Here is a 20,545-nt window from a genome sequence, read left to right on the forward strand (position 1 = left end):
AGAGTCCTCCGGTGGCAGGACCTTCTTCAGCGATGTCCTTGGATTCAAAGAAGCGTCAGATTTGTCAAGGACGGGGTAAAGTTGAGAGGTTTGAGGAGGGGAAGGGGGAGCTGGGACGAGAGGAGCAGAAGGTTCATGTGGAGAGCGGAGAGAGGGCTTGAGCGGAGAGAAGGGAGCAACCCAAGGGGGCGGATTGGAGATTAGGTCTTCCCAGGTAATAATGTAGGGTATTTGGTCAGGGTGTCCGTGAGGACCATGGGTGAAGATTCGGGATTTCACCTGCAAGATAAGATCAAGGTTAAAGGTTCCTTCTGATGGCCAGCCAGTGTTGAAGGCTGGCCATTCTAGGGTACAGAGTGTTTTCCATTTCCTCTTCTTGACCATCACGGACAAGTTGTTTGCCTGATCTTGAATATCCTGCCAATGATCTAGAGTGAGGCTCAGAGGGGTGGTTAATGAGTTTCCCATGTTAGTTTCAAAGGAAAAATAAAGAGGTAGACACACAGACACGAAAACGAAACCAAACAAGAGGAGCGCTGCGCGGCTTCGGCAGAAACCGAAAGTATCCGACGGCCTGGGAGAAGTTCGCGCTTCTCCGTTGCCTACAAAGACGGTGTATCCCTCGGAAACACCGGGGGCCCCAAAGAAACGGGCCCCTCTGATCCCTGGGACATCTCCCAGGGTGGCAGGGGAGAAGTCCGATTCGTCAACTCCTTCTCAAGCTGCCTCAAATACTAGGTGACTATGCGTAGTCTCAAAGACCTTACAGACTCTGCGCAAGACATTAAACACAAGACAAGACAAAGAGCTCGAGCTGGCCGGCTTACCTCCCAGTGATGTCGAGTGTCCTCCGGATTTGGGTCTGGGCTGAACCAGTGATCCCGGACGAGCCCCCAAATGAAAGACCCCCAGATCCCCCAACCTGGAATGGACCACGCAAGACACTGGATGCAAACTGCAGGAGGATTTATTCTCAAACAGGCGCCCGTGGGTGCACAGCAAAACCTCGGCCGGAGCTTCGGTGACTGGCGTGACTGGCATACCCGGGCTCGGGGGTACAGAGTTTTTATAGGGAGCGGGGGTCAGTTTTCAGCTTAGCACAGCAATAGCCATTCTATAGGTTCCTCGGAATTCAGTCATGGGGTCACCTGGGGGTTAAACTTGTTTTTTTCCACTTTACGTTCTCAGAAAAGAAACCCATAAATTACATCCCATCCTCATTGTTCCCGTTTTTTACCCTCATTGTTCCTGTTTTTACCCTATTTCCTCAGGCTTGGCTTTCCCAGGATTATCTATATGGAACATCTGGCGGTGGCATTGTATAGCGTTTGGAGTGTTACGTGCAGTCGGGGAGTGCTACATGCGGCTGGGGAGTGCTATGTGCGGCTGGGGAGTGCTACGTGCGGCTGGGGAGTTTGTACATGGGAACTTTCTAGAGGGCGCGGGGGTTAGAATTCCTAACGTTGGGTCTGGGGCTCTGCAGTCCTTCAGTATCTCATTCCCATGAGGCTCATTCACTGTAAGGTAAATGTCCGTTAGAGTTGGTGTGGGTGAAGTGGAGGTTTAGAATTGAACTCCTTGCCTGTAAATGTTCCCCAATGTGCATGATACTTGTATAATAAAAGTATTCTGGATAGAATCTGTGGAAAAATTAAAAAGTAAAATTAAATTATGTAAGTGAAACTAAGCCAATCATATTGAAAAACAGGTATCAATTATCAAAACTCACCTCTTTTGCTTCTTTTGTGGTGTCTTGCTATGACCCCTGCTCTTCAGGCTGTTTATGTGTCTTCTATGTGTGTGCAAGATGGAAGTGTTCTGTGGTGTGTGATTGCGTGCCTTCCAGTCACATCACACTGAGGGCTTTGACTTGGCCATGAGGGGAATAGTTACAATAGGATAATTACAAAGACTGGAAGCTAGGGCTTTTATTTTCCTTATTAGCCTGTTGTTAGGCATAGACTAATATGCTTATGACCAAGATGGTGCAAATTCTAACCTCTTAACTAAAAAAGAAAGGAGAGAAGGAAGGAAGAGGAGAAAGGAGAGCTTCTCCCAGTGTGCTAACCTTCATATGTTGCTTTTCTCTGCAGACATCTGTGATGCTCTGCTGGCCTCTGCCTTGCCCCAGGTGTCCTTCAGCAGCTCTTCAGAGCTGTCCAGTAGCCATGGCTTTGGCTTTGCAAGTCTAAATCAGAGAGATGGTGAGTCAGCTGTTGTTTCTGCTCCTTCCTCAGAGAGAGCTTGCATCTTTATTTCTGTTCCTGTAGCTCAAAAATTAATTATTTGCATTTTATGAAATTAAAGAAATTGGCATTTTTATGTTATTTTTCTTTTTATAATAAATTTATTTTTATTTTCTTTGGATAAATTTCTTCCTTGTTGGTTGCCAGTAAATACTCATAAAGAAAATTAAATCAGAATGGGATTATTGGGAGCTATTCGTTATTTCCAGTTATACCAAATCCTTTTAGTTTGACAATAGACTATGAAAAGGTTATTATTCAAATGAGCTGATCATGAAAAACTGAAATATATAAATAAGTAAATGAGCCAACATCAGAGCCACTGGGGTTAGTCAGCAGGCCACCACACAGGATTTCTGTTATGGAAAGAGTCCAGGGCTGCCTGATGGGCAATGAGCACCATCCTGGGACATCATATGAGAGGAGGCCAGGGGAAGGCTGTGCTGATAGTAGGGATTCCCTTCCCAGGTAGTATGAAGGAAGCTGTGGACTTGCTTTTTGGAGATGTATCATTCTATCACAGAACTCCAGTGTCATTGAATAAATTACTTTTCTGTTGCACAAATAGTAGTTCAGAGGATTAAATCAGTTAATACAATTAAAAATAAAGCTCTCTACAAAATTCTAAAGAGGTAGACTGATTTTTCTGTGAAAGGTGAGCTAATTCATTCAGGAAGTGCAATTTAAAATAAGCTCTGCCTCTTCTAAGTACATCCTTGTAAATATTGGTGATGTAGTCTTGGAATTGAGTATTTACTCCCTTTATGTAATATTCCAAAGATCTGGGTTTAAGTATAGCTTGAGTTTCTTTATCCCTTTAAAATCAAGCATGGTACGTAGTTTTCAGATACATTGATAGGAAAAAGTTGATACAAGAGGAAAACCCAGAAAGTGATATTTAAATATAAAATATTTAAATTGCCCATGATTGTCCACTCTCAATTTTTTTTTTTTAAATGTGCAGGAGCATTCTGTGGCCTGAGAGTTAAACTTCAAGTCTCATTCAAATATTTCCAGCATGACAGTAAAAATATATTGTCTTTGAAACCAGGGTTCACCTATTATTTACATTATCAAATTAACATTTTTTGTCTGGTGATTAACCTAATATCATGTTAACATCTAAACTTTTCAGTGGTTGCAAAGATTATAATAATAAGTAAACACTCAATTATTTTATTTTTAAATTTTTTTAAATTTATTTTTTTAAAAAATAAATGATAGCAGAATGCATTACAATTCTTATTGCACATATACAGCACAATTTTTCATATCTCTGGTTGTATATAAAGTATGTTCATACCAATTAGTGTCTTCATACATGTACTTTGGATAATGATGTCCATCACATTCCACAATCCTTGCTAACCCCCTGCCCCCTCCCTTATCTTCCTACCCCTGAGACCTATCTACAGTTTGTCTATTCCTCCCATGCTCCCCCTCCCTACCACACTCTGAATCAGCCTCCTTATATCAGAGAAAATACTTGGCATTTGTTTTTTGGGGATTGAATAACTTCACTTAGCATTATCTTCTCCAACACCATCCATTTACCTGCAAATGCTATAATTTCATTCTCTTATTGCTGAGTAATATTCCATTGTGTATATATATGCCACATTTTTTTGTCCATTCATTTACTGAAGGGTCAATTCAATTATTTTAAAGAAGCCCAGTGGGCTTGCATGTTGTGTTTCTGATCTGCAGAGACACAAACCTGTTATGATTCAGGCTTCCCTGCAGCAGGTACTTTGGAGGGTATAAACATATAGAGGAAAAAGTCTCCTAGTTTCAAATCTACTTTTTTCTATTATATTTAATTTAAAAAGTTAACAGCTCAGAATATGATAAGCAGTCATTATGAAATGGTAGTACTAAATTCAACATGTATATTCGGATTACTTTCACTGCATATTTAGGTTAATTTTTCCTAAGACAGTAGCATTCAGGGTTAGTGTTTATGGTTGCAACTCTGATTGCATGTAATGTGTGTTTCAATAAATATTCCTTGATATTGCTACCAAACTTCATGCTCATTCGTGAAGTGTGATTTATAAACCTCAATGTATCAATACTTCTTCTGAAGTATTATTTATGTGTTTTCTGTTTTATGTGTATGATTTTCTTTATATACTCATGCATTTTATTTATTTCTGTATTTGTGTTGTTTTCTTTTGATTTATGAAAAGTAGTAAAATACTTCTTAGCCACACTTTTGTGACAAATAAAGGAAAGGAGTCTTATGAACTGTATTGGGAAGACTGAGTAGAGAAGTCTGGGCAGGTTCAGGTGTTTCCAGTGACCAAAGACAGAGAGGCAGTTCCCAAGGGGCTGAGAATCATGGCAAGTGATCTTGTGGCCACATTTGAGGTCAGTAATTTTTTGAGTTTCCTCTGGAAGAGAAAAGTTATTGTAGTGATAGTAATAGGTTTGTATTATCATTCAACATAGAATTAAATGCTCTTAGAGTTAATTTTTTTAAATTTATACATGACAGTAGAATATATTTTGCATATTATATAAACATGGAGTACAACTTCCCATTCTTTTGGTGGTACATGATGTGGAATTACATTGGTCGTGTATTCATCTTTGAACATAGGAAAGTGATGTCAGATTCATTCTTCCCTATCCCCATTCTTCCCTATTCCAATTCCCCCTTCCTTCCCTTCATTCCCCTTTATCTAATCCAAAGTAGTTCTTTCCTCCTCCTACCCCATTGTGAGTTAGTATCCACATATCAGAGAGAATGTTTGGCCTTTAGTTTTTTGGGATTGGCTTATTTTACTTAGCATGATATTCTCCAGTTCCATCCATATACTGGCAAATGCCATAATTTCATTTCTCTTTATGGCTGAGTAATATTCCATTGTATATTTTTAAAAGCTCTGCTTGTGGTGGTTCTTTTGGAATTCCCATTTAAAGCCTGAGGGTAGGTTCCAGGTATACATTTAACAGAGTGGCCCTGACATGATATGCCTTACCTTTTTATTTCAAGAAACATAAACTGTTTAAAAGTTAACATCTCAGAATGCCTCCACTAAATTTTTTTAATTGATAGATTTTAAGAAGTAAAACTTATTCCCAATTAAGAAAATTCATGTCATTAAATACAGGTAAAATTTCTAACAAAATTGGATTTGACTCTTTACTTTGTGGCCATCAAAATTAAATTTGTATTTTCTAAAATTAAGAGTTAGTATGTCTCATATAAAAGCAGATTGCTGAATATGCATTCTAAATAAGAACATGCTATAAATATTAATTTTCACTTTTTCTTCTCAAAAACTTCCTTAAGAAACTTTATATTCCACATTTATCCAGATAAATGTTAAAAAATAAAAAAATAAACAACAACACCCAAAAAACTATCTCCATGTGAGCTTTCACACCACATTTTGCTTTTTCATGGAGTCTAGGGACTATAGTTAAAGCTGACTCATAGCATCAGATGCTGCTGCCTTCCAGCCTCATTGACAACCTTCTCATCCTGTCCGTCATGGGGGCTGTAGGTGCAGGATTGGAGACCAGAATCATGATCTTGGCAGAGGTGGTTGAAATTGACTAGGAAATCATATCATTTTTTTTTCTTTTCTGCTTCCCCAAGTGCTTGCATAAATGCTCCTTTCTTGGAAAGGATTGTTCTTTTCATAACTCAGATGCTGAAATTGTGAGCTCTAAAGCTGAAAGTGGCCACCTACATGGGTGATCCCATTGGAGACAGTGGAAATTGTAAACTGCTTTGATTGCAACTGTATCAAAAGTGGCAGTAAGAATGCAGTATCAATTTTTTTGGGGGGGTAACAAAAGTAGATCGAGACAAATGGAACTGATTTGATTGTTCCTTTTTTTCCTTGTAATTCTCAGCCTTACCAATGCTATTGAATATGTTTCCATAGAACATGGACTGCACTCATCTGCCTTCATTCCCCTTTATCTAATCCAAAGTACTTCTATTCTCCCCCTACCCCATTGTGAGTTAGCATGAGCTAACCTGTGATATGCATTCTGTAGAAACTGTACTTTGAATTTTGTATTTTAACATTTTTTACCTCATCTGTTGGTGGAGCCAGGAAAATACTTGCCTAATACTTCCAATACTAGTCATTGCTGAGCATTTTAGAAACTCTTGTTAATATTAAGATACTTATTTCTCACTTCCATATAGTTAGTAGTATGTACATTTATGTTATGGGTATCAGGAAGATAAATAAGAAAATAAAAATGATTAGATCAGGGAAAATATTTAAATTTGTCCTTAAGATACTAAATAGCTTCTTACAACATGAGAGTTGACTATTTGAATTCTGAAATTTCCCAAATAGCATATGATATAAAATTTATTGGCTTTTAATCCATGAAATGTTTTTTAAAAACTTGAAAGAGTAAATAATAATTTAAAATACCTTAAAGTATATCAACCCCTGATACAAATCAGAATATTACTAAATATTCAATTCGAATCTTACCCTCACATTTTTTTCCATTGAACGTAGGTTTGTTTTTTGTTTTGCTTTGTTTTGTTTTTGTATTTTCATCATTATGCACAGGCAGGTGCCTAATGGAATTGGCCTGTGTTCCATCAAGTAGGTCAATTCAAATCACAGCAAAGGGACTTGCAAACTAGATTTCTATAAAAGTGAATGAAATACAGGGATGATTTTGCCTTTGCACATCAGATACTTAATTCTGTTTATTCTTTCTAAAAGTTTTAGACCTATGAGGGCCAAGAGATGTTCTGTTTTTAAGCTATCATTATTTTTTTCCTGATATTTTTTTTTAAACCCTGCAAGATGCACTATGGGTGTGAAGTGGCTGTGGACAGGCCAAAGGTAAAAATGTGTCCATGTGCTACTGCACAGCGCTGTCTTGGCAGCTGCATAGCTTTATTTAGTCAGCTTTTATGAACTGCAAAATGGTAGCATGGGGAAGCACCTTGAAAGAACAAGGTTTGGACAGAATCTGCCCTGGAGTCATCATATGGAAGGTAAACACCTGCTCTGTTTTTTTCCTGCTCCTCTCTAGTTTCAGAGCCTTCATATTTTCCATAAAGCTGAAGTTACCAGATGAGACAAACAGAATAAACTGTGTATTATACATATACATTTCTGTGTATATGATCTGTGTGGTCAATATATCATGGTGACCACAATTTTACCATTAAAGTTTTCCAATTATCTGAGAGTTAGTAGTACCTAAGGCTCACTTGGTACCTTACCAAATGGTGTTGGGAGGCCTTCTTGGGACCAACCAAATTCTAACCTAGTTGCGTAGCAAATTCTATTTATTTTCCCTTTCAAAATAACTATACTTATTTTTTTAGCTTTTTATATTATTCATGATACACTGCAGTACATTGAGAATATTAGCGTGTGTTCTTTATATAACCAAGATGTGTTTGTTTACTTAACCTGTTTATGATTGAAATGCTTGTCACCATGGAGGTGTATTTTGCCTATGGCTTGCCATGCTTTCCATGGCTTTCCACCCATGAACATAAAACTACATTGCCTCTTCTGGGAAATGAGATTCCCCTTTTCCCCATTCAGGGATTCTGGTAAAAGGCCTTCCAATGAAGGTGGCCTTCATTCCTGGCCAAAGGGTGTGGTTGAATTAGTGACCTTTCATTAGGTAGTTGGGATCACTAAGGTGCATGGATCCTTTTTAAATCAAAGCACATGGGATTCATAAATAGCAGGTCTAATTTGTAGCCCAGCAATTGCTCCAGACTATGGAATGTCTCATTTTGCTGAATGTTAGTGGAGACCTTCCTGAGTAGGGGTTGACTATAAGACCATTTCTGGGACTCCCTCATCTCTCTTCCCCATAATCCTTGAAGTTTGACTCCTATGATGTTGCTCCATGGAAATAATGTCAAATGTCACACTACAGGGACACATGCCCCCACTTGGAATGTTCTTTATCAGTGGAATTCACCATTTGTGAAGCTTGGACCTCCTCCATTTTGCATGTGTATTAGAGCAATATATATCCTATGACAGGGAATCTACTTGTGCCTCTTCTCTCCCAAGGCCCTCACAGCACATTTACAAATTGCAGTAAATTAACCTATCGTAGTATCCTAAGGGAAAATGTTTTTCCATCGATGGGATTTCTTTCCCAGAATCATTTGGCAGACTGTACCAATAAATAGAGGATTTACTTCTCATGGCATTATTTTTGAGGGCCTCACCCTTGAATTTCCTGCCATGGTTGTATACTACATTTAATTTTTGAAAAAATAGTGACTAACTAACTTAATTAGGAACAGTAATAGAAAGCTCTCAGCATTTGGGGTACCTGGCCTCCTGCTTTGCTGGGCAGACTCCCAATTGTTATGAGGACATCAAAGGGACATGCTACTGTTCTGACCTCCTGTGTGGCAATCTGAAATCTTATGTATTGAAGTAACTCAGGGGACCTCTGGAAGATGCACACAGATGCTTTCATTAAGACTCATCATATCTCTGTACAACACCTTGTAAATGTGAGATCTTTACATGATAAAATCAGCTTGGTGGCATACCTTATTCATGCATAAATGAGATAATGTATATATTCAGATTATCTATAGGCTTGCTAGGCAATTCTAGTTTTATTTTTAATGTGAGAAGTTAGCAGAACTGTTTTAGAATTTGTCAGTAAAGAACTTCCAACAACTAAGACCTGAAAGCACCAGGTCAACACAGATCTTTAAGATGTCATGGTGCCTCTCTGGCCTCTTCCTTTTCAACTTGTTCAGGAGACTGTGCATATGAAAAAACAGAGTAACACACAATAGTGGTAGATTTTTGTTTATGTAGGAAGAGCTACAGAAGTGTGTATCAAATGCCAAAATGCACTAAAAGTTGTCCCTGGGGATGGTACGCACAAAACTTCAGGAAGCTAGTGGTGACCTCTCATGATGTGTTCCCAAACCAGGCTCCTTTTGCCCACCAAACAGCATGCCAGTCACTGAAATGAGTTTTGTAAAGGAGCAAGAGTTTATCCACAAGGTAGCCAAGCATGAAGATGGGAGGCCTAAGTCTCATTTTGACCTCCTGAGAATAGGGTTTGGGGACATTTATGGGATATGGAAACAGGGTATTTAAGGTGTGGGCATGATTGGAGGTGAGGTAATCAGTGGTTTTTATAGGTGTAATCAATCTTTATGGATCTTCATGAGTTGTGTGTTCAGAAAATGTCAGCATTAGCATGATATGAGGGTGGAGGTTTGGCCTCTTGACATCAATAGGACACCCATTGCATACCTGCACAGGCCCATGGGAAGAGTTCTTTTTTAAAAACAAACAAAACAAAACAAAAGGAAAAAAACAGCCTTCTCATGCCTGAAAAGTAACCTAGGTAACCATTATCATTATAACGCCTGTGTCAGAGGTGCTGGCTACAGCAAGTCTAGTAGGAGACTAATAGTATCTTGCTAAACTGAGTGACCTTCAGATTTAGTGATTTTTAAAGGGAACTAAAAGAAGTAACTAAGAGGGGAGCATAGGGTCTCAGAATCAGAGAGGAACAAAAGCTTGATTAGTATAAGTTGCTGTTGGCTAGTAATTGTCAAAATTAGGGTTCTTTCTTCCTTTGGAATCTTGGGAGACAAATTCTTCCCATGGCTAAACTCTTGAGAATGACATGAATGGGGAATATAGGAGGTTGATCTTGATGGAGCCTTTGTGCTTCAGAAGACACATATTTACCATTGTAGGTCTTTCTTTTACTACATGCCCAAGGGATGATTGTGGCCCATCTAGCAAGGGCTTGGTTTTAAATGTACTTTCTTTGCCTCAGTATTACTGATATTTAATGAACATTTCAGATTGACCAATATGAACTTATTTTCAACTTATTTTTGAGTTGCTTATTTGTAGAGCCACTGTAGAGTATGTATGCACTTCATCAGCAGTGTGATTTTTAAAATTATGGATGCACATTTTGGGAAATTGCACATCAGCTCAGGCTTCTAGAAAATTGCAAGAAGCATGGGGAAGGAAGCCAGAGCACACCTAGATGGCTCTAGAGACAAGATTCTGCATTTTCTATACCCTGGTTGCCAGAAAGCCTGCATGTAAATAATTGGAATTGTTCACTAAGGTATCAAAGCTAAAGCAAATGCTTTTGTAAATTCCAGGGTCATGTGCAAAACCTCAGGTGTAAAGCCCAGAGATCTCTGAGAGAGTGAGCAAGTAGCATGCATCCAGCTGCCTGATTTTCCTGGGAACACTGCCTATTCTCTGCCCTCCAATTCACCCGGGTCATCTAGAAACCCTAATGAGACACCTGTGAATTCAGATGCAGTTAAGTGTGGAAAGAAACAGAGCTGGTTTCTATGCCATTAGGAACAATGTTAACAGTGACCTGGGGGGAAACTTACCTTGGCTACAATTCCAATTTAGCATTTATTTGAGTGACCTGTGGATGCCCTGAAGTTGGGCAGATCTTTTAATTTATCTGTGCTCTCATGCTTGTTAGTTAGTGCTTGCTTTGCAAGCACAAGGTCCTGGGTTCAATCCCCAGCACCACACACACACACACAAAATAAATAAATAAATAAATAAATAAATAAATAAATAAATAAATAATTGAGGAAGGCATGCGCTTATTTTCACCTTTCATCTCTGAGTAGTTTTCCTCTCTTGAAAAAACTGACACTCTGACATTCTTTAGGGCCAGTGTATTCCCAGGGCCACCAAAGCAGTGGTCAGTGTAATCATCTTTGGCCCCAGTAATGAAGGCAGGGCAAGTCCTGAGCTTTTCACATGCTTGTGGCTAGTTTTGTTTTCTTCATTTTCTCATCTTCTCTCCAAATTATTGAGTATTTTTGAGTTACCTCCTGAGGAACCTGTAGTAAAACTGGCAGATGACTGATGACTAAGTCTTGGAATTGTTGCAGATGCAGATGGCAGCACTTTGTGTGACATGTTGCTGTAATTGCCATGAGGGCAGCAATACCAGCTGCAGGCAGCCTGACTGTCTTCCATCAGGTGATGGTACCTGGAGGGGAATTACTAGGCACTTCACACATCTTCTTATTGGATCTTTACACAATCCTAAAATAAACTTATCCTACTTTTCTTATAGGGGAAAGAACGTTTCTGTGGCAGATGGCTTCCCAGAATTTAGGACCTTGTTCTGTGCAGTTGGGGCCCTATGGACATGTTTTTATTTCTATAAATAGGTTTTTGTTGTTTCTGCTTTTGTTTTGTTTATTTAGCCAAGCTTTCTGTGAAGAGGCTGAAGCTGGTGAAGAGGAGGCAATGGACAAGTAGCCTATGCTGTGGGCAGCGGGAGAGATGTGGTGAGGGGCACCTTTCTTGTGGGTTCAGGATTAGTCACTATGAAAGGATTACTTAAAACTGCTGGACTCCATTTCAGGGGCTATGGGCTCCTTTGTGGTCTTCAATGAAAATTTGAAGTGTTTAATGTAGGCTGATCAGTTAAGAACTCTTGATGCTACATCCCTAGTCCTCTTTATTTTTTATTTTGAGATGGGGTCATGCTAAATTGCTGAGGCTGGCTTGAACCTGTGATCCTCATTCCTTAGCCTCCCCTACCCCCAAACAATCTATTGATGCTAGTAAGTAGGGGGCTGCCCTCCAGCCCAGCCCTTAATATGTTTCAGTTTTTTATTGTTGTTGGGCAAGAGTGTGTAGAACCATGACACAAAGACCACTGACTCCAATTTAAACCAAGCTTAAATTTAAAGTAAGCTTATATTGTGTACACAAAGAGAGCTGGCTAGTAGTTGTCTCACCTGGACAAACAGGGCCAGAGAACAACAACTGGTATGATTACAGGGAAGCTTTTTTTTTAAAAAAAATAAAATATTTATTTTTTTGGTCATAGTTAGACACAATACTTTTATTTAATTAATTTATTTTTTTATGTGGTGCTGAGGATCGAATCCAGGGTCTTGCATGAGCTAGGTGAGCACTCTACTGCTGAGCCACAAAACCCAGCCACCAGGGAAGCTTTTATAGCGTAAAACAGTACAAAGAGTGGAGGTGTCTTGGGAACTTACAGCTGACAGGGTTCGGGCAAGTATAATACAAGGGCAGATAGTAAGTTTATGATCTACATTGTTTAATATCTCAAGGTAGGGAGCAAACTTAGATTCCAACATCAAAGTTAATGAGGAGCAGCTGGGATTTCAGGGAGGGTTGTTATCTGGTCAAGGGGAGCTGGGCACAGGTAAGTTCAAAGCACAGTCAAGAATCCCAAACAAATTTATTTATTTATTTTTTTTATAAAACATCAAGCTATGGTCAGGCCAAATAGAAATCTTTGTATTTTACAGTAAAACAGAAATGAACTTTTCATGACTTTGTGATGAGGCAGTTCCCAATCTTTTTTTTTTTTTTCCAAAATTCTTTTTTTTTAAGAGAGGGAGAGAGAGAATTTTAATATTTATTTTTTAGTTTTCGGTGGACACAACATTTTTGTTTGTATGTGGTGCTGAGGATCTAACCTGGGCCGCACGCATGCCAGGTGAGTGTGATACCGCTTGAGCCACATCCCCAGCCCAGTTCCCAATCTTAAAATGGAATTAGGCTGGGTTCATAAGTGATCTCCCATACTGCCTCAAGCTCCCTGATATTCCTCAGGTCAGAATTTGTATATTTCCCCACTCTCTCTCTTCAACACTTTATTAAATTATAGAAAAGCACCATTCAAGTACTGTGGACAGCAGGCATGCACAGAGGTCCGGCAACTCAAGCATTAGCACCCACAGGAATCTGGGGTTTACCTGTGACTGTTTTTCTGCTGACATGATTGCCTTATGGCAGGGGGTGTTCTAAAGTTTCATTACTTTATCAGGGAACCAGGTGATTAAGTAACTTAATTTGCATATCCATAGCACCTTATCCCCACAGGTAAAAGATGTGAAATGTTCAAGGTTGATTCAGTCCAGATGTTGAAAGCTGGCCTGCAGAGATGGGTTGCCTTTAAGGGAGAGGCTGGACCCAGAGTCACAAGCTGGGAACAAGCTGATATTTTTCATTCAACTGCTTCTCTACTTGAGTTCTTTTTTAAATTGTATTTCCTGGCTTCCAGAGGGAATGAAAAGGAAAAAGAGATGGTGAAATGAAAAAAATAATTGTATTATTAATATGTTTTTGAGAACCTCAGTACTAACTGATGTGAACAAGAACACAGGATAATTAATAGTTTTTTAGTGGTTTAGGCTGAGTCATCTAAAATTGCAAATATAGAAATTTTTAACATAAAAGAAACAATACCTAATTTCTGACATTTAAAAAATAGTTATAAAATCAGGAGCTGTTGCAACAGGAATGTTACTCAGGATTGTCAGTTAACTCTCAGCTAGAACCCGACAGAATCAAGTTTTCCAGATATTAGAACGGAAGCTGGGACAGACAGTGGAATAGACAGGAAGGCACTGAGTGATCAACAGCCTTGTCATGAAAAGCAGATTCTGAGAACTAATCACATACTGGAGGACTCTAAGGAGACTGGATGATGGCATTTAATATAGGATCCTGCGGTAGACCATAGAATAGAAAAAGGGAGTGAGTGGAAAACTCAAGCAATCATAATAATTTGAGCTCTTGTTAATAATATTTTCCTGATGATCTCCTGAATGTAATTATCCCATCATGTTGCTGAGAGTAGATTTTACAAACTTCTTACCATGAAAAAAAATTAGTATTGTGGAACTATGTATGCTAATTGTATGATGTAGCCACTCCACCATGTATGAATATGTCAAAATGTGTGGTACACCATACATATATGCACTTTTTATTTGTCATTAAAAAATAATAATATTGCCTGAATGTTAGTATCTTAGTTTTGATCACAGTGTCCTGGGGAAGCTAGTTTAAAAGGATATGGAAATTGCCTATATATGTAATTCTTCTGTAAATCTGAAATTATTTCAAAATAAAAATATTGAAAATGCACTACAGAACAACTCTAATTACAGATGATTTTGAGATTCAGGATTAAAGAAAAAGACATTGTGCTTAGGAAAACTTTGAATGTTAAAAAAATTTTTTAGTTATACATGGACATAAAATCTTTATTTTTTAATTTATTTTTATGTGGTGCTGAGGATCAAACCAGTGTTCCTCATGTGTGTGAGGGAAGCACTCTGCCACTGAGTCATAACACCAAGCCCAAAACTTTGAATATTTGAACAAAGATTTATTGTTGCAAATGAGGAATTTTTAGAAGGAACTTGGGTTTAATGATTGGTGAGCTTTATATTTTCCTGGAGGAAACAACACATGCATGTAGCACTGTGCACGAAGGATACAGCCAGAGGCAGTGGTCTGCATGTTCCCACCTGTACCTCTAGGAGTCCTGATGCAGGTGCCAGATCATCCCAGCTCGCTGCCTCCTAACCACATCATCTGCTTACAAGCGTGGCATGGGTGTCAGTGCTAGCGGTTAATGATCTGACATATCTAAAGAAACAAATTAGCACTGAATACAATCTAAAACTGTCAGAGCCTTGACTTAGGTAGGAGTATTGGAAGAAAAATAAGAAAAAAAAGCAGTTTTTTTCTATTAGGGATCATTGACAAGATATTGCCATTTTCTACACATTATTAGAAAAAAATAATGATTTTTAAGCTTATTTTCAAATTTTTTATAATTACATACTAATTTGAAAATCAGAAAATTCAATAAGAAAAATATAAATCTAAATTTATGGGTTCCTCAACTGTAGATTCAAGCAGCTTCCAATTAAAAAATGGAAAAAAAAAATCCTGGGCTGGGGTTGTGGCTCAGTGGTAGAGCACTTGCATAGCACATGTAAGACCCTGGGTTCAATCCTCAGTACCACATATAAATAAATAAATAAATAAAGGTATTGTGTCCATCCACAACTAAAAAATATTTTTAAAAAATAGTCCTGAGTATGTACAGACATTTTTTTTCCTTGTCATTTCCCCCAACAATACTGTATAATAGCTGTGTAAATAGCATTGTATTGTATTATACCTACAATACCTATTGTATTAGGTATTGCAAGTGATGTAGAGATAATTTAAAGGATATAGAGGATTTAAAGGATATAGAGATTAGTTTATATGAAAATATTGTATCATTTTATATAATGGAATTGAGCATCCTTGGAATTTGGTATCCAATGGGGTCCTGGATCAAGTCCCTGGGGATATTGATGGATGTTTGTGCACAACTTATATTTGTGTTAAACTGGAAGAATAAAATACATCAACAATATACCCTCAGGCACCCCTAATTCTTATGTTTTGACAGCCACTGGACACAACAAAGCACAGTCATTTCTGTTCTGCTCTGTTTTCTTGAATGCCTGGGAAACTCTTTGTCCTTCCAGACAGTGAAAGTATCATTGCCATGTGGGGCTCTCTCTAACCCTCTCGACTCTCAGATCTCTTCCTCTTCTGCACAGAAATCTCCTCTACTCCTGTAGCCTTCACTGTACTTTATTTCAAATTGTTTTTGAGATGTCTATTTGTCCTATGAGTCTGCAAGCACCTGAGTGCTCTACACCATAATCACCTTACTATCCTGGCCATCAGCATTGTGCTTCCTAAGACTGGGGATCCAGGATTAAGGTTTTCTAGATATACTATGGTCTGGATATTTTTCTTCATGTCCAATAAAGGGGAAATCATGCATAAAGGCCAATAAAGGCAAGAGTTCCAGGGAACTTTGATGTGCTGTTCAACCCTGTTTTGAGTTGACTCTTTCAGCTTCTACCCAGATTAGCAACGAACTAGCAAACACCAGAGAGCCAGGGGTTTAAGAACTGTAGATCATAACAGTTAATGTAACCTTCATCAATTTACCCTTCCTGTGTTCTTTATTGTGTGTGTGTGTGTGTGTGTGTGTGTGTGTGTGTGTGTGTGTAATTATGGGAAAGTATATATTCTAATTTATGTTTCATTGATATTCACATTCTTTTTAAAAAAATTTTTTTTAGTTATTGATAAACCTTTATTTTATTTATTTATACATGGTGCTGAGAATCAAAACCAGTGCCTCACACATGCCAGGCAAATGTGCTACCACTGAGCCCCAGCCCCAGCACAATGTTCACATTCTTTTTTAATATTTATTTTTTATGTGTAGTTGGATACAATACCTGTATTTTATTTATTTTCATGTTGTGCTGAGGATCAAACCCAGGGCCTCACATGTGCTAGGTGAGTGCTCTACTGCAGAGCACATTCTTAATAAGCTTTTTTGAAGCTTTTTAATTTTTTTATTTTATGTACAAAGAGCTAGTATGTTTTCTTTCACTGGGTGAATATCCTGGAACAATCCATTCAAAGAAGTTCACTTTGTTCAACCTAATGTGTACTGATGGAAACAGTGGTACCACACATTGAAGCCATTATTTCCCGATCAGAGTGATAACCCTGGTTGAATTTTCCTGGTGCTTCTAGTAGAGCTGCTAGCGACCCATCTTGCTTTCATAGGTGCAATGAGGGAAAATGTGGGATTTTAAATATACAATTTTTCTTATATCCATTTCCACAAAATGGAAGTGGTAGCTGGATTCCACTTTTATCAAATAAATACCAGTGGCTGTAAATTGACCTTGGAGAGAGAATGAAAGTCATGGCTGTGGCCACCCATGAAGAAATGAGAGCTCAGACTGGGTGACCAGCTACCTCCTGATTTTCAGTAATAGAAGGAGGAACAGGAATTAATATTGATGAGAAGAAAGCTTCTAGGTATGTTCTTCTGTTGGGAAACATGGTCTATAAGAGTATAAATTTTGCCAGTTCCTATGGGTCACTGCAATCTTTTAGATCAGCTATAGAAATAGAGCCTCCAAAAGCACTTGAACAAGCTTTCAAGTGCATGAAAGACACAAGTAGCTTTAAAAGACACATTGCCAATGTTTAATTAATGAAATAAGGAAAAGCAGAACAGTTTTATAATCCAGTGAAATACTGAGAATGTTCTCTCATTATTTCTTTATGAGGCCTAGGGATCCAGAAGTCAATCCGTTTTATTTTTGTTCAGTTACTCAGTGGTTTGCATTGCCTTGGCATTGTTTAATCCAATAAATTTATTCCTCTGTGACCTCTGATTAACAGAGATTTTCAAGAGATACTTAAAACTTAAAAACACATGTAATGAAGAATCTTCCTATGGAGGATGTATGTGTTCATGGACCTAGGTGGCCCTTGCCATTCATGGCCTTTGAGATTCCTAAAAATTATAACTATTTTTATTTATTTCAAATGATATGATAAGTGACATAGTTTCCACTTCTGAGTACATATTGATGCTTCTTTTAGAAAATTTAAATTTTGTTTGCTCTAACCTTTTAATATTCTAATAGCACTAGTTTATTATAGACTTAGTACTTAATATGTCAATCATCCTGTGCTCTTAAAGACAGGTTGTAAAGAGAGAGTGTTGGAGCCCTCTGTACAGTACCGGTACCAGTCTGGTGAGCACCTGGTGGGGGTATGGACTAAGGAAGTTTTGTCAGAGGGAGAAGAAATTGCTTTTTCTGATTGAAAATATAGTTTAGGTGGTTGCCAGGGGCTTGCTGAGAGGAGAAGGGGCAGCTATTGTTAAGTGGATACAAAGCTTCAGTTTAGGAAGGTGAAAAAGTTCTAGAGGTGGGTGGAAGAGAGCAGGATGAATGGACTCAATGCTATAGAATTGGAGGCCTGAAAACAGCTAAAGTGGTAAAGTTTGTGCTAATGTATAATTTACCACAATAACAAGATACATAGTTTAGCTTCATTTAATTCAGGCTAAGAATGTTGGATAACTTTTTCTTTTTTCTCAATTTCCATGGCAAGAGGAAGGATGTTAGCTTAAAAACACTACTTCTTAGCACATGGCTTATCAATAAGACTATAGGGCCACAGAATGACCATAATCCTTGGGTAATCAATTGCCCTCAGTAGAATTTTGTTAAAACTCTGTTATTTATAAGTAAAGAGATTGTGGTCTGTTTTTATCTTTGAAACTCATTAGCTTGGCAATAAATATTGGTATTAACTGAATGAAGAACTAGGTAATAGTAGGTAAAAGATAACAATAGATAAAAACAAAACAGGATGGACTTTGAAAGAATTTTTAGTGTTGGCCTTAAGGAAACAGATGCCAGGAATATGATCAGAAGTAGATATTAATGTTTGAGCTAATGCAAAGAAAACCATGTCCATGCCAGGATTAAGAAAAATGCAAATTAAGAATGAATAATATGGTTGGGAGCATAATTTAGTGGTAGAACATTTGCTTACTATGTTCAGGGCCCTGGGTTCAATTGTTGCCAACATTGAAAAAAAAAAAGAAGTGAATAAGAGTTAAAACTTAATGAGGCATCTGTGAATATAAAGAACTTTGGTTCAAAGCTAAATAGAGGGCTGGGGCTCTAGCTCAGTTGTAGAGCGCTTACCTTGCATGTGGGAGGCACTGGGTTCCATCTTCAGCACCACATTAAAAATAAATAAATAAAGATATTAAAAGGAAAAACTAAATAGAGCTTTTTAAAATCAGGTAAGTAATAGCTATTGCATACTTATTCTTAGTTACAGTAAATCAGGGTTGCATTTTTAACCCCTCCTCCAATTAAAGGAATGGGAAATGGTGAAAATTGTTTATTTTCACTTAAGCTGGAAGGAAGCCACATCTAAGTGTCATTCTGCCATTTTGATCGTAGGGAAGTGCCCTGGTAGAAATAGTATCAAGAATAGTGACGTTCATGGTGGTTGCTATGTAAATGCTTCTTAATTCAATGGATTAACTTGTATCACCAATTGGTGGTTAAATTGGCTGTGGAGGATTCATATTTCAGAATCCATTGATAATTGGGATTGATTTTGAAAGTTGATTTTTTTTAAAAAATGTGAAATTTAATTACCAGATATAATGAAAAGAATAAATCTGAAAATTTAAATAATTTTAGGTGATTTTGTTCTCCTTTTCTAATGTATGTTCCTAAAATTATGAAAAGTTGATATTGAGATAGCAAGCACATGAAATATTTTAATTTTCAAGTACTTACTATTAAATTATTTAGAAAAAATAAATATGGGGGCTTACTAACCCTTGATGATGTGGTGAGGACAGTGTATCCTTGGCCAGGACTGTGTATTTAGGCTGTGCTGCACAGTGGTGTCAGAAGCTGGCTGTGCTTGGTGCATCCCTATCACTGCATAATACTTGGTAATGTAATGTTAGCATAATTAACAGATGAGTGAAATCTATCATACTTGATCCCCAAACCCAATCAGGTGGGGACGTTAGGTGATTAAGTCATGATGGCTTCACCCTCAGGTAGGATCAATACCTTATAAATGAGCTGGAGGGATCTCCCTGGGCACTTTCCCTTACAACTCTGCAGGAGACCACATTGTACTGAGGAATAGGGTTTCACCAGGCACTGAGTCTGCTGGTGCTCTGATCTTGGGCTAGAAAATAAACATAGTACTTGTAATCATCACACTTTTATTAGTAACAGCAATAAGCATGTATTGACTTTGTCATTGTATTGGTTGCTGTTATTAAAATGACTTAAAATTAGTGGCTTAATACAAGATACAATTATTAGCTTATAGCTTACACAAGTCTAATGCCTGGGTGGATATGGATGAATTCTGTGTAGGTGTCAGCAGGACTGGTTGTTTTGTGTTTTTATTTGTTTGTTTTTAGTACAGGGATTGAACCCTGGAGTGCTTAACTACTGAGCCACAGCCCAGTACCTTTTTATTTTTTTCATATGAGACAGAGTCTCATTAAGTTGCTCAGGGCCTTATTAAGTTACTGAGGCTGACTTTGAACTCTTGATCCTTCTGCCTCAGCCTCCTGAACTGCTGAGATTACAGGCATGTGCCATTGTGACTGGCTTATTTATTTGTTTTGCTGGAAGCACTGGAGAAGAGTTATTTTCCAAGCTGTTTCATGAGTGCCCTAGAACTTTCCCCAGGTTCACTGGTTCACTGGAAGGGATTACAGGGCTCAACATATAGTCACCCTCATGGCTGTGTTTTATTGCAGTTCAGGGTGCAAAGCAAAGTTAATAAAGGGGCAGGGGCCTAAGACCAACACAAGTCTGATACTTCTCTTGTAGTCAGTCACTCTGGAGGTACTTCATTCCTCCAGAATTGGTGATAAAATGTGACCCTCCAGAGAAGCTCATTTTTTTTAATATTTATTTTTTAGGACATAATGAGCAAGACACACCCATGCACAAGACACTGACCCTCAGACCCAAGAAAGATGGGGAAAGCTCTGCCACATTTCTGCAACTGAGAGCCTCAGCACCCAGTCTGGGAGTGTGACTCAGTCACGTTTAAGGTTGTTCTCCCACATTC

General features: G+C 38.2%; 1 long non-coding RNA gene across 7 annotated transcripts in view; it reads left to right on the plus strand.

The window, feature by feature from the left end:
- Positions 1-20,545, plus strand: part of LOC120888390 (uncharacterized) — a 132,944-nt gene that overhangs the window by 15,688 nt on the left and 96,711 nt on the right. For all 7 annotated transcript variants that reach the window (XR_013429723.1, XR_013429720.1, XR_013429726.1 and 4 more), the window contains exon 2: positions 2,094-2,204. This is a non-coding gene — a long non-coding RNA (uncharacterized LOC120888390). The remainder of the gene's footprint in view (positions 1-2,093; positions 2,205-20,545) is intronic.

The sequence above is a fragment of the Ictidomys tridecemlineatus genome, chromosome 13 (genome assembly GCF_052094955.1).
Source record: "Ictidomys tridecemlineatus isolate mIctTri1 chromosome 13, mIctTri1.hap1, whole genome shotgun sequence".
NCBI classification, from domain to species: Eukaryota; Metazoa; Chordata; class Mammalia; order Rodentia; family Sciuridae; genus Ictidomys; species Ictidomys tridecemlineatus.